Source organism: Vipera berus (genome assembly GCF_964194415.1).
Source record: "Vipera berus genome assembly, chromosome: 3".
Lineage (NCBI taxonomy): Eukaryota > Metazoa > Chordata > Lepidosauria > Squamata > Viperidae > Vipera > Vipera berus.
Window position 1 is genome coordinate 111050170 of NC_138204.1, and position 14469 is coordinate 111064638.

Below are 14469 nucleotides of genomic sequence, written 5' to 3' on the forward strand. Positions count from 1 at the left end.
GCAGGAAACCCTATACTATTTCAGGCAAATGGCTGTCCAGTCTTTTCTTAAAAACTTCCAGTGTTGGAGCATTCACCACCTCTGGAGGCAGGTTGTTCCACTGGTTAATTGTTCTAACTGTCAGGAAGTTTCTCCTTAGTTCTAGGTTGCTTCTCTCCTTGACTAGTTTCCATCCGTTGCTTCTTGTCCTGCTTTCAGGTGCTTTGGAGAATAGCTTGACTCCCTCTTCTTTGTGGCAGCCCCTGAGATATTAGAACACTGCTATCATGTCACCCCTCACTCTTCTCTTCATTAAACTACACATACCCAATTCCAGCAACCGTTCCCTATATGTTTTAGCCTCCAGCCCCCTAATCATCTTTGTTGCTCTTCTCTGTACCCTTTCTAGAGTCTCGACATCTTTTTCACATCGTGGTGACCAAAACTGGATGCAGTATTCCAGGTGTGACCTTACCAAAGCATTGTAAAGTGGGATTAGTACTTCACTTGATCTTGATTCTATCCCTCTGTTAATGCAGCCCAGCACTGTGTTGGCTTTTTTGGCAGCTGCAGCACACTGCTGGCTCATATTGAAGTGATTGTCTACTAGGACTCCGAGATCCCACTCACAGTTATTACTATTGAGCAAGGTACCACCTATACTATACCTGTGCATTTGATTTTTCCTGCCTAAATGTAGAACCTTACTTTTTTCACCATTGAATTTCATTTTGTTAGATAGTGCCCAGTGTTCGAGTCTGTCCAGATCCTTCTGTATCTTAAGCCTATCTTCTGGAGTATTGGCTATTCCTGCCAACTTGGTGTCGTCTGCAAATTTGATGAGTTCCCCATCTATCCCCTCATCCAAATCGTTAATGAAGATATTGAAGAGCACTGGGCCCAGAACAGAGCCCTGGGGCACCCCACTACACACTTCCTTCCATGTAGATGCAGTTCCATTGAAGACCACACGCTGAGTACGGCCTGTCAGCCAGCTACGAATCCATCTGGTGGTGATGCTATCTAACCCACATTTTTCTATCTTATCAAGTAGTAGGTTATGATCTACTTTATCAAATGCCTTACTGAACTCCAAGTAAATTATATCTACAGCATTCCTCTGGTCCACTAGTTTTGTCACTTGGTCAAAGAATGTAATAAGATTTGTCTGGCATGATCTGTTTTTGACAAACCCATGTTGACTTTTAGTGATGACTTTGTTTGCATCAAGGTGTTCGCTGATTTGTTGTTTGATTATCTTTTCCAGAATCTTCCCAGGTATTGAGGTCAGGCTGATAGGTCTGTAGTTTCCTGGATCTATTTTTTTCCCTTTTTTGAAGATGGGAACTACATCAGCTCTCTTCCAGTCCTCTGGTAGTTCCCCAGTGCTCCAGGATCTTTGAAAAATATAGTTCAGTGGGTCTGCCAGTTCCTTGAGAACCTTGGGGTGTAATCCATCTGGTCCTGGTGATTTGAACTCGTCTAGGCTGGACAGGTGCTCACTTACCATTTTCTTGCCTATCTTAACTTGTGTTTCTATTCTGTTTTTTATGGCACTGGTTTGGGTAGGTTGGACTGTTTTTTCCCTTTGTGTAAAGACAGATGCAAAAAACGAATTAAATAGTTCTGCTTTCTCCCTATTGCTTGTCACCTTCTTGCCACTTTCCCCCACTAATGGACCAATCATTTCCTTAACTTTTTTCTTGTTTTTTATATGTTGAAAGAAGCTTTTTTTGTTATTTTGACTTCGGTTGCAAGCCTTAGTTCATTTTGAGCATTAGCTTTCCTCACTTCATCTTTGCAGGCACGGGCTATTTGCTGATATTCTGACTTAGTTATGTGCCCCTCTTTCCAATTCTTATACTTGTCCTTTTTATCTTTCAATTTATCAGAGAGTTCTTTATGCAGCCATGCTGGTTTCTTTTGAGGGCTGTTATTTTTCTTCTTTGTTGGTATTGTACTAGACTGGGCCTTTATTATCTCACTTTTCAAAATTTCCCAAGCTTCTTGAGTTGTTTTCCCCTTTAGGATTCTCATCCATGGAATTCTTCCCATGGTCTCTCTAAGTTTATTGAAATTAGCTCTTTTAAAGTCCAAGACTCTAGTTTGGCTGTGTTCTATTGCTTGTGCCTCCAGAATGTTGAATTCCAATATTGCATGATCACTTCCCCCCAAGGTTCCTGTGGCTTCGACACCTTCTATCATTTCATCTCTGTTAGTGAGAATTAAATCCAATATGGCTAATCCCCTAGTTCCCTTCTCTACTTTTTGGGAGAGAAACTTGTCTGCTAGGTTTGACAGGAATCTGTTTGATCTTCCACTTGGTGCAGAGTTTGTCTCCCAGTTGATATCAGGGTAATTAAAGTCCCCCATTACTATTGTGATGTGCTTCTTACATACCTTAGTTAGCTGACTAGCAAAAAGTTCATCTATTTCCTCTGCTTGGTTGGGCGGCCTATAGTATACACCTATGGCAATGTCAATTTTTCCCCTTTTATATTGACCCAGATGCTTTCAAGTTTACAGTTTTCGTCATTGTTGTGCTCTATTTCTGTAGAGATAAAGTTATTTCTTATATAGAGAGCAACTCCTCCTCTTTTGTTTAGTCTGTTTCTTTTAAATAGTTTAAATCCCTCTAGCTGTGTGTTCCATTTGTAGGTTTCGTCCCACCATGTTTCCGTAATGGCAACAATATCATATCTGCCCTCATTTACCTGAATTTCTAGTTCACCCTGCTTACTGTTCATACTCTGTGCATTAGTGTATAGACATTTGAGTCCTTTATGACTGACGCTGTGTTTACTTGCTGCATAACTTGTGTGGTGCCTGGCTTCCACTATTTTCTTAGATTGCCGGGGACAGTGATGTACTGTATCAATTAACTCACTATCCCCATTATTTAGTTTAAATGTTCCTCCAAAAAAGCTGTGGTTTTATTGCCAAGTAACTCAGTCCCTTTCTTGGATGGATGCAGACCATCTCTTTTATACATTTTTTCATTGGACCAGCTACAGACATCATGACTAATATAACCAAAGCCTTCTCCTTTACACCACTCCTTTAGCCACATATTAAATTCTGCTATACGCTGGCCTTTTCCATTTTGCTCCTTATACACTGGTAAAACCTCTGAAAAAGTAAGCCTACAGCCTATTCTGCTAAGTTCCTGCCCCAAGCTCTGGAAATCATTCTGCACAGAGAGTACATCTTTTTGGGACAGATCATTAGTGCCAAGATGTACAATAGCCTCCACATCACAGTCCTTGCTGGCATTCTTGATTATTTTGGAAATATGCTTCTTGTCCTTACTGGCAGTAGCACCTAGAAGACACCTGACCTCTTTCAAAACCTCTGTGTCCTTTCCTAAATTTACATCCCTTATAATTGAATCACCAACCAGAAGGTGGCTTCTCTTTTTGGATGCCTTTCTGTTCTTGCATGACTGGTGTGTAATACCAGATTCACACTTCTCCCTGGACACAACGGTAGCAATCTCTTGTACAAGGCTGCATCACTGCCCCAGTGCATTTGAGGCACTCTGAGGTTGCTTTTCATACGTGGTAATGATTTATTTTGCACTGAAGGCGTGACAACATTTTCATAGCTCAAGATAAAGATGAAGTTTGCCGAATAGAGAAAGTTGCTACAACAGTTTGTCTTCTAGCCTTGTCAATTCTGTGCAGCAGCTACAGTTTTCCAGGCTGTCAAAGGAAGAGGTGTTTACAGAGCGCATTGTCTGATACTCTTCAACTAGGACCATTTGCTTGTAAAAAAAATCCGGGTCCTCTGCTCCTGAGCTATGCCTGAGACATGCAAAATCGTTATTGGGCCAACTGTTCATTGCCTGTCATGTTGTTGTCCTACAGGTAGCAAATCTACAACGCAAGCTGGAAGAAGCAAAGGAAGACAACATCAAAATGACCACAATTCTAGAAAATGTGTTGACTTCTCATAACAAGATGCAGGTAGCTTTGGGAAAGGTGCAGATTGAATTGGAGCACAAAGATTCTGAGATTGCTGGCTTAAAGAAAGATAGGTAAATGAACTTGCCCATCCTTCCACTTTGTACAGTGCTCAGTATGGCCAACTGAATGTTTTTTATTGGTGTGGTAGACATTAGTATCTACCTTGAAAAAAAGTCAAATGTAAAATATCAGGATTTGTTAAAAAAATATTCTAAAATACTAGGCAATACTTGAGATTTTTTTTTGGGGGGGGGGGAACCAAGCACATTCTCTGAGTACATCTATTCTTTGGGCTATTTCTCTTTTCATGCAGGACCCAGAATGAGGAAAGAATTCAGACGCTGGAAGAAGAGCTGGAAGAATGCCATGACAAGCTAGCTTTGGACTCTCAGCGCAATGCAAAGGTAAAAAGGGAAGCAACTTCCAGTGATTAAAATAGTCTGTTCAGTCTGGGGTTGTGGACATTGTCAGAAATGACATTCTGTGCTGATGAAGTGTTGATATAATTTGGTTGAAATGGAAGGCTCTTTTAGCTGTGCTTACTTTTTGTGTTGCCATTTACAATGCGAGGTTGATAGCAGGATAAGTGGTTGACACTGATTGTAATACAGAGGTTCCCAGGCCCTCTTTTGTTTTTAGGGGCGCGGGGGGGGGATTGTAGGCATTACACACACACACACATAAACACACACACCTTTATTATTTTTACAAATAAGGCAGCAAACATATCCAACACACCACCTTCCTCCTATTTTCCCCACAACAACAACCCTGTGAGATGAGTTGAGCTGAGAGCAAGGGGCCAAACTCACTCAGCTGGCTTTCATGGCTAAGGTGGGACTTCAATTCACAGTCTCCCACTTTCTAGCCTGGCATTTTGCAAAATGACTGTTGAGTGGCCATTCCTGTTCACAAAATGGTTGCCCCAGCAGATGCAGCATGGCAACATGAAGCCTTTTTAAAAATATAAAATAGTTTGTGCAGAAAGCCTGGCAAATGTCAAGTGAAGCATCTTTAGACACACTGGCTTTGTAGTAATAGATGGCACTTCACACAATTCTTTGTCGCCCTGTGCTTTCTTCCGTACTATGAAAGATGACCTCACTTCGTAAAGCCCTGGAAACCTCCAAACTGGACAAGAAGAAACTTATCCAAAATTTGGAGCAAACCCTGCAGACCAATAGTGCCTTGGAAAGCAAACTCTCTCTTGTTCAAGATGAGGTGGAAAGCAAAGAAGCAGAATGCCAGCAATTAGTGCAATGCAGGTCAGATTTTGTTTACTTACATATGCGTTTCCCACTGCATTACAGAACCAGCCGGCTCAGGAATTCTGGGAGTTGAAGTCCATGAGTCATAAAAGAGCCGAGGTTGCCTACCCCTGCTCTAGGCGATGTACGATGTCATAAAGATGGTAGAACAAAATGAAATTTTACAATCCAGTTATAAATTTATTGGTACTGCTAATTAATCCCCAGAGGTCCTCCCAAAAATAACCTAGTTATCCCAAGCATTCAGAAGGCTTGGAGGGATTGATAAAAAAACAAAGTGAAATGAACAGAAAATCCGGTGTACATTTTGGAGGGAGCTCTTTTGCCTATTGAGGCATGTATTTTCAAAACGGAAGAGGTGGGACTGATGTCCTGTAAGAATTCCTTTTTCCTTCTGAAGGGACCAGCTCATTGAACAAAACAAGAGGGAGACAAAGTTCTATGCAGATCGCCTGGAGACCCTGGAGGAACAGTTTCAGACTGAATGAGAAGTGGCGAAGAAAGCAGCCCAAAAAGAATCAGCCGAGGTGAGGAAAGTTCTTGATAGATTCTACTCCAATAAGGAATAAAATAAAAGTCCTATGTCTCCACTGCACGCTAGTTGCAATAGATAGTCCTTGAGTTACAGCAATACTTGAGACCAAAATTACCATCACTGTGTGATAACAGTCATAAAGTACAAATATCATATGACCTCATCAGTTAGCGTTGGACAGGTCAGTGTATATAGTTCCTCTCTATTCCTTCCGCTTATTATATCTCCTTTCCTAAAAGTACCTTAGCTAAGTGCTTCTATATGCCTATTCCTTTAACAGAAATGGAAAATTACAACATGTACATTTATTGTGTACCTCACAACACTAAAACTATTTTAGTTATACTCTATAGCTCTTTCATGGGCCTGACATCGGCTTGATGGGCAGATGGGCAATATCCAGCGCCACCACTAGGAGGAGCACTTATATTCTATATAAGCTCTTTGTCTACACACTAATTTCTTGAACCTCCAATTTAATTAATTGCATTTTCTTCTTTCTATTCTGTATATCCAATAGATTAGCTTTAGACTGACTTTGGATTTGTTTGTTTATTTATTTATATTTCATATTTCTTTTTTAATCACTATTACGTGTCAATGTTCATTCTGTGTGACGCAGCTGTACCAACTTTGCATTCTTTGGTCCTCCTCACGAATATGGTCCTTTGTTACTAAACTTCTATTAATTTCTGAATTGTACAGAGATGAATTGCTTTTCTGCATAACTATATTATATTTATTTTAATTTTTGTATATTATGTGTTGTATATAGTGTTTTAATTGCCCTGTACACCGCCCCGAGTCCTTCGGGAGAGGGGCGGTATATAAATCCAAATAATAAATAAATATTCATACTGTTCTGTTACCCAATAAAGCAACTGCTGCTGTGGAGACTATAGATTCTACACAAAGGAAAGAAGGTATACATGTATACATATATTCTTGACTTATGACTACAATTGAGCCCAAAACTTCCATTGCTAAGCAAGACAGTTAAGTGAGTTTTGGCCCCTGTAACGATCTTTCTTGCCTCAGTCGTTAGGTGAATCACTGCAGATGTTAAGTTAGTAACATGGTGGTGATGCGAATCTGGCTTCCCATTGACTTTGCTTGTCAGAAGGTTGCAAAAGCTGATCCCGTGACCCCAGGACACTGCAATTGTCTTAAATACATGCCAGTTGCCAAGCATCCAAATTCTGAACATGTGACCATAGGGATGCTGCAATGGTCGAAAGTGGGAAAGCGGTTATAAGTCACTTTTTCCAGTGTCGTCGTAACTTTGAATGGTCACTAAATGAATGGTTTTAAGTCGAGGACTACCACTAATAGCATGTATGTTGCTGCAGTTTTCCATTGTCTTTCTATGATACCTGTATGCTTTGGATTCAATTCCTTTTCTGTTTGCAATCGGAATATGTTCAGTTTGATGGTCTGGATGACACTCTCCAGCCGGCATATTCGGTTCACCAGACTTTCACAAGTTCTCCACAATGAGTTATTTGCTCCAACAAATGCTGTTCGAGCTTGGACAGGGCTGATGGCCTGGTGGTCTTGAGAGTTCACCGGGTGTTTTGAAGCTAAGAGTTCCATGCTGGAAAAAGACCAAAAGAATACCTATTTGTCTGGAATCATCACTGGCGTCTCATCAATGTTTAATGTAATTATCTAAAATCTGGAACACAACTAAGCCACAAAACCTATTTCACATTTCCCAAATTATATTAATTCCACAACCAGATTAAATTAGAATAGAAAAAACCCTGTTAATAATTAAATGCTAAGGGAAGAAGCAACATGAAGCTCAGAAAGAGAAAAGAATACAGAAGAAGGCAAACTCAGAATTAAACTTGCATTCTTGAATAGATTTTCCTAAAAACAAGTCTCATTAAACTACCAGGGAACTTACTTCTAAGCAAACACACCCAAGATTGTACAGGATCCATTTCAAGCATACCTGTGTCCGTTCACTCCCATTTTCTGCAGATCATTCAACAGTGAATTTGTCTCCTCTTCCACTACTTTCATTCTTTGGTTCAGCACAACAAAGGTTTCAGGAGCCGTTGGTTGGACATCCATTGGGGAAATTACTGGTCTTGCCATCACAATCTCAGTTTTCAACTAGCATCTAATTTAAAAACAATTAAATTTAGAGATAGTAGCTATGAGTGCTCTTAAAACCAACTCATTAATCACTGGGAAAAGATATAAACGATAACTGCAGAGAGAAACGATTAAATAGTTTTTATAATGTGCATATATATTAAAAGAAGTGAAAAGAGATAATTTTATAGTGAGCTGCCACACTATTTTTTGCAGGTCTGGAGAATGGAATAGCTGTGATAAAATTTAGACAGTGCCAGGATTTCTGGTTTCTCCCCCCCCCCCTTGGTTTTTCTTTTACATATCAGCTGTAGGACACTATATTTTTATCTTTCCCAACTCAGAATAGCAAGAAACTGCTATCAGGTTTTAGCTTTTGTAGTCAGAAGTAGTTTCAAGAGTGAGGATTGGAGGTTACACGTGCCCCAAAAGCCTTAGGCTGTCCACTCTTATCCTGTAATATGGGAATAGAGTATCTCTCTTTTCATGAAGCTGAGTTAAAAAGATAGGTTTTCCTAATATTTTTGATAATTCAATAAGTAATTTGAGCCAATAAATGCCAGTAGAGATTTTTCAAACAAAACTTCTGGAATAAAAGGATAGGAAGCTAGTAGTTTTTATGACATTACTGCTTGTTTACAGTGAATGATTTAACTATAAACCTTCATAGTCTTGAAGCAGAAAGAGGAGACTGACAATACAGAGTATTATTTCCAAAGATACATTATCACTAACATCACAACTACTCATCCCTTTTGTCCGATATACTGAGCCATCCAGATCTGAGTTTACCTCTCTGGTGTACATTTCATTTGATATTAAATCTCTATCAAAGCAATGGGATTCACTCAAAATTCAGCTTGTTCTAAAAAAAATGGCATATTTGACAATTCTGAGTTTTTCATTCTCCCTTTAAAAAAAAAAGATCCAGAACTGATTAAAAATGATCCATTCTAATGCACAGAAGAAACTCAGCGAAACTACTGCATGAGTGGCAGTCTTCTAAACGCTGGGGTTTTTAATGCAGAGACTGCAGAAGAATTGCCTCTTCTTAAACTGACATTTTATTCTACATTACATTATACTTCTTGTACAACCCGGAAAAGTTCCTTTTCTGATATAAAAATATTTAACATGAGCCAAGATTGCTCTTAATCACTGCAGCCAGTGGAAGATCGACCCAGTACAGAATGTTATTGTGCTGTTGAAGTGGGTGGGCTCCTCACACCCTAAAGCTCAGCAAAAAAAAAAAAAAAAGGCAGTTGTGCCCACCTTCCCATGGCAGTGAAGTCCTGCTAAATCCAGTAGACAGCCTGGCCTTGCCATCAGGAACACAACCTCCTGGAGAGTGCTGTAAAAAGCACCGTGAGTCTAAGTCTAAGTGCTATTGCAGGGATAGGCAACCTTGGCTCTTTTATGACTCGTGGACTTCAACTCCCAGAATTCCTGAGCCAAGGTTGCCTACCCCTGTGCTATTGCTATCATTAATAAAGAGCAGCTGAAAACATGATTAAAGATGTTGCCAGAAAGAAGAGAGCGCTTACTCTCCACATCAGGACTCAAGGCTCAGGGAAATGGCAACAGACGGATGAGGAAAGTCCTCCTCCATGCCACGGGCCATCATTTTAGAGCGGAGTCCGTGCATGGGACATCCCCCCTCCCTTCCAAGCTGATTTACCAAGGGAGGATCCGCATCTCAGTCATCAAGCCTGCGTGCAACTGGAGGCTCCAGATTCAACGCCGGTCATCTTCACTTACAAAGGCAGCTCTTTCGGCCTCGACAAGAGCAGACAGGCCGGACGGGCAAGGGCGGATCTTAAGTCCTAGAAATGACCAAAGAGCGATTAGTTAGCACGGCGGCAGCTTCGGAGGATCGAAAAGGAGCCTGGAGTCAACCTTTATTGCTTTCTCTCCCCCACGCCCTGCAGCTCTTCCGCCTGACCCTGTAAGCCGCCCTCCTCACCCGCTTTCCGGGAGCCCAGGAGACCCTGATGTCCCGCGGCCCGGTTTCCATGGAGCTCGTCTTGCAGCTTCAAACTCACCCGCTTCCCGAGAGCGCGCCATCCCACGCAGGCGCGTCCTGGCTCCCGCTGCATTGTGGGGTTCGTAGTCCCGCCGCTCCCTCTCCCTCCTTAGTGTTCGAGAGCTGTTCTTCGCAGAGAGAGGTGTTGGGCAGGTGACGCAGGCAAGCGCAAGGAAATTGATCTAGGGCAGGGGTAGGCAACCTCGGCTCTTTTATGACTCGTGGACTTCAACTCCCAGAATTCCTGAGCCACAATGGCTCAGCATGGAAACCTCTCCCTTTCCCCTCAGTGTGGCTGGCTCAGGAATTCTGGGAGTTGAAGTCCATGAGTCATAAAAGAGCCGAGTACCCCTGATCTAGGGAGAAGAAAAGCATCCTGGGTGCTGCAGGCTTTTGGAAGGATGGGGGTGGGGGTGTTGTGGGACGTGGGAGAGAAACGCTGCTGCTTGCAGTTACGGTTTGGTTTGGTTTTTTTTAAGGGTTGCAATTGCTTGTGCACTCCTGCAGCCTGGACAGAAGGAAGCAAAAATAATTGACAGGCCTTCACAGAATAAGAAAGCCAGGATGAAGGAAAATTAAGACTGTGCGGTGTGGGAGTTAGCACTCTTGTTTATTAGAAATCCTAAATAGATGTTCTCTTTTCTTTGCCTACCATTGGTTTATTATTTCCCAGATTACACCCACCCACCCCCCATTGTTCTTGGGCTCTGGGCAAGGACTCTTCCCCCTCTTTCTCTGTTTCTTTGAACAGATCAAGGTTCAAAAGCTTTACCATTTTGAAAGAATGACCACTGCGGATTTAAAAAAAGCATGCAGTTCAAATGTTTATTAAAGAAATAGATTTACGTGCACATCAAGGTTGGCAGTTAAAATAGTTGCAAATTATTGCCAGCAAAGCTCAGCAGACAGCAAATTTCAAAGAACTTGGATGAATTTTTTCCAAATATCTGCCTTCTTTAGGACAAATTGAACTTCTGGATTTTTGGGTAATCCCTCCCTGAATTCGTTGCTGTCAAACAACTAAGCAGGGCTGTACTGGTCGGTAGGCAAGGTCTATAGGAAAAATCGTAGGAGAAATTGTGAATTGCTTCCAGATAGTTTTCAGGAACAATACAGGCAATTTGTCTGCCTATAACTATAGATTACAGTGGGAAAACTACTGAGGGAATCTGGAAAGAATGTTGGCATGTTGTGCAAGCAATTGATTATAATAGTGATTGGCACAGCCAGAGACCAGGCTTGGAAACCAGGTTAACATGTTTCTTTAAACCAGCAGAAATTCAGCCCTAAGATTATGATTCTTGTTGTTTTCTAGTTAAGTGTAATAGATTTTCAAAAGAAAAATTGTGTATTCCTTTAAAATGCTTTATTATGTTGATGTGCAGTCAAGAATAGATGCTCAGGTCTAGCTAATCTCCCAATCAAGCAAGCCTCTGTTGAGATAGATAGATCCTATTTGCCCTGATCATAACATTATGTTCTCTTATTATCTTGACTTGTCACCCTAATTATACATGTTCCTTCTATTTCACATTAATACTAAGACAAAGGTTTTGATGCTATTATAGTTGAATAGCAAATGGAAAGTCAGAATCTTCCTTTTTGCTTGCCATACTCCATCACCATATTACAATAAACTGCACTGTAATCCTATTAAATAACTCAATTAAAACTACAGGTACCATAAAAGAACAAGAAGGGAGTTTGTGAAATAAACACTGTGCTGTAATGGGAATCTGAAATTGTTGATTTTGTATAACATGTACTTTGCAATTTTATAATGGTGACAAGTAAAATGCTGGATTATTGGACTACTACTTTTACATAAAGGTAAAGGTAAAGGTTCCCCCGCACATGCGTGCTAGTCGTTTCCGACTCTAGGGGCCGGTGCTCATCTCCGTTTCATAGCCGAAGAGCCAGCGTTTGTCCGAGGACGTCTCCGTGGTCATGTGGCCGGCATGACTAGACGCCAAAGGCGCACGGAACGCTGTTACCTTCCCACCATAGTGGTCCCTATTTTTCTACTTGCATTTTTACGTGCTTTCGAACTGCTAGGTGGGCAGAAGCTGGGACGAGTAACAGGCGCTCACTCTGTTACGCGGCACTCGGGATTCGACCCGCCAAACTGCCGACCTTCTGATCGACAAGCTCAGCGTCCTAACCCACTGAGCCACCGCGTCCCTTCTTACTTTTACATAATACTGTTCAATTAAAAAAGAGTACCAACTAAATTTCTAGTTTAATTATGTGTGCTACATATAGCATTTCCTATTTTATATCACGCCAAAACCCAACAAAATCCCTAGCATGCTCATGATATTCTCTGCCAGTTATGATCTCTAGTTCAGAGACCACTTTATAAGTCAATATATTGCATCCCACCAACCAGGACATAAAGATCATGCTTTGCAAATAAACACTTTGTGATGTCTACTTAATTTCCTTACAAGTTTCTTGTTCTCCCACTCAGTTTGTTGTTGTTGTTAGTTGCGAAGTCGTGTCCGACCCATCGCAACCCAATGGACAACGTTCCTCCAGGCCTTCCTGTCCTCTACCATCTTCTGGAGTCCATTTAGGCTCACGCCTACTGCTTCAGTGACTCCATCCCACTCAGTTATTTTCTTCTATTGTCTACACTACACAATAAAGAGTTCAGAGCTATCTTTTTATTTCTTTTCATCTATCATCTGAAGATTGCATAGTTTTCTCTGAATCTCCTAGTTTTTCTTAGGACCATCCTCTTTCTTAGTTATTTCTATAGTTTGCTTTGATAGCCAATGTGTTTGACATTCCATTCTAGCTCTTATTATGTGCTTCCAACTTCCTCTTTTATAAGCACTTGAACATCTTCCCACATATTCCTCTGTGTGCTAAGTCCAATATTTGAATCTCTTTCTAATCTTTCTCTTATATTCTTCTAGGTTATATCTAACTGGGATTGGGTCTCCCATAATCTTTTTCGGTCTGAGCAGTGGTGGAATTCAAATACGTGACCAACCAGTTCTCTGTGTGGATGCCGCTTCCGGAAGTCCATTCTGGGCCTGGGCAACAAAAAATTAGCTACTGGTTCTGCTGAATCCCACCGCTGAGTCTGAGGTACCGGTATATTTCTACAGTTAACAGCTTATGGACAGATCCGAAGCCACCACCTGGCAGTATTTTACATTTCCACATATTCCTGTTCCGTCTCTTGCTACATAAAATATAATCTGTTTGAATGTGCTGTTGTCCTTTTGGAGATGTCCAGGTATAGGACTTAGGAATAATAGGTTAATGTCATGCAGCTGTTTTCCTCACGTAAGTCTTATCAATCTGTATCATTGCAGGTTCCTACTTCAATTTTATTTAGGCAGAATATCTCTTAAGAAAAATGTACTATATGCTACTTTAATAATATATATATTAATGAACTGTGCAAGTATAAATCTAAGATAGTCTGAAATAGAACTGCATGGCATCTAAAACAAAATAATACAACAGCAGAATCTACAAATGGAATCTAGACTGGAAATTATATCAGACATCATTATTCTTGGGACCAGTTATGCCTTATTTTTATTGCAGCAACACAAAAATTGGCTATTGATATTTATGTCACTGTTCACCGCCCTGAGTCCTTAGGGAGAAGGGCGGTATACAAATGAAATAAATAAATAAATAAATATTGAGCAACTGCTGTAATGAAGGGTTTCAAATCTTCTAGAAGGTGATTCACAGAGAAGTTGTTTAGCTTTCCTGGGAATTTAGATATTAAGAGCAGAATATAAGTAGGCCTAATAGCCTTGTATAATTTATAGTGTAATAATATGTGAGAAATGGCTTCAATCTCTTTGTCACCACATGGGTAGGTGGACTTGTTTAATGGGGTTTTGGCGAATTTATCTTCCAACACTAGATGGTAAGATATTAAATCTGGTTTTGAAAAATGCTATCCTCAGCCTGGGAAAAGCAAGTTTCTATAAATATTTTCCTGGTTCCCAAGTGCCCTTATTTAACTCCTTTCTGCCATATTTGGGCAACTCCATGACCTTTATTCTTTGACAGTTTTAGGTCTGTTTCTTTAAATGTGTAGTAACTACCATAAAACTAGATTTTTTAAATAGATAGTGTTGTGTAGCTGGTTCTTTGCAGGCATTGAGGGAGACAGGAGGTTCAAACAGCAACAGGCTTTACTGAATGTCAGAACATAACAGAAGCAACATAGGAGCTTCTGTGTAGCTATAAGGTTGGCCGATAGGCGGCGACCAATAGGTTTAAAGCAGTGGTTTCCTGCCCAAAGACCTAATTAGCTGGCTGGAGACAACCAGTCTGGGCCGGGCCGGCAACGTTACAAGCATACAGGTGAACTAAACACTTAGCAATTGAATTAAGCAATTAGCAAGCAGTATAACATAAGCTGTATAAGGGACGCGGTGGCTCAGTGGGTTAGGACGCTGAGCTTGTCGATCAGAAGGTCGGCAGTTTGGCGGGTCGAATCCCGAGTGCCGCATAACAGAGTGAGCGCCTGTTACTCGTCCCAGCTTCTGCCAACCTAGCAGTTCGAAAGCATGTAAAAATGCAAGTAGAAAAATAGGGACCACTACGGTGGGAAGGTAA